The 502-nt window shown below is 42.4% G+C and overlaps 1 protein-coding gene across 1 annotated transcript in view; it reads right to left on the reverse strand.

Moving 5' to 3' along the window:
* Positions 1-502, reverse strand: part of LOC119592029 (mpv17-like protein) — a gene marked incomplete in the record, with an annotated part of 21183 nt that overhangs the window by 19691 nt on the left and 990 nt on the right.

Here is a 502-nt window from a genome sequence, read left to right on the forward strand (position 1 = left end):
TCAAACTTAGAATGGAAACAACTTATTGCAACATTTTCTTCTCAATACATGAAATGTTATGTAAATCTATGTCGTTACCTGTCGCGTTGGTGCCTCAACTGTGTCAATGAACAAGCGAGCACGTACGCGTGTATGCGGTGAAATGTAATGGAGTGTATGAATGAATGTATGTGGTTTTAGCTGAATAAGTGGGTGTGGTGTGATATGTGTGAATGTGTAAGTGTAACTGTGTGAATGAGTGTGGTGTGATGTGGAGTGGATTGGTAGTGTATGAATGTTTAACTGGCTCTACCTGAGTGTGAGTAGATGGATAAGTGCAATGTTGTATAGAGTGGTGTGATGTGCTGTGGTTTTATGCGATGGTGTGGAGTGTGTGAATGAGTGAAGAAGTGGCTTTGGCGAAATGAGTGAGTGTATGGATGGGTGGGTGGATGTGATGTGGTGTGGTGTACTATGATGGGTGTGTGTATGTGTACTTTGAGTGGGCATGGTGCGTTTCAAT

This window comes from Penaeus monodon, chromosome 29 (genome assembly GCF_015228065.2).
Source record: "Penaeus monodon isolate SGIC_2016 chromosome 29, NSTDA_Pmon_1, whole genome shotgun sequence".
Classification (NCBI taxonomy): Eukaryota; Metazoa; Arthropoda; class Malacostraca; order Decapoda; family Penaeidae; genus Penaeus; species Penaeus monodon.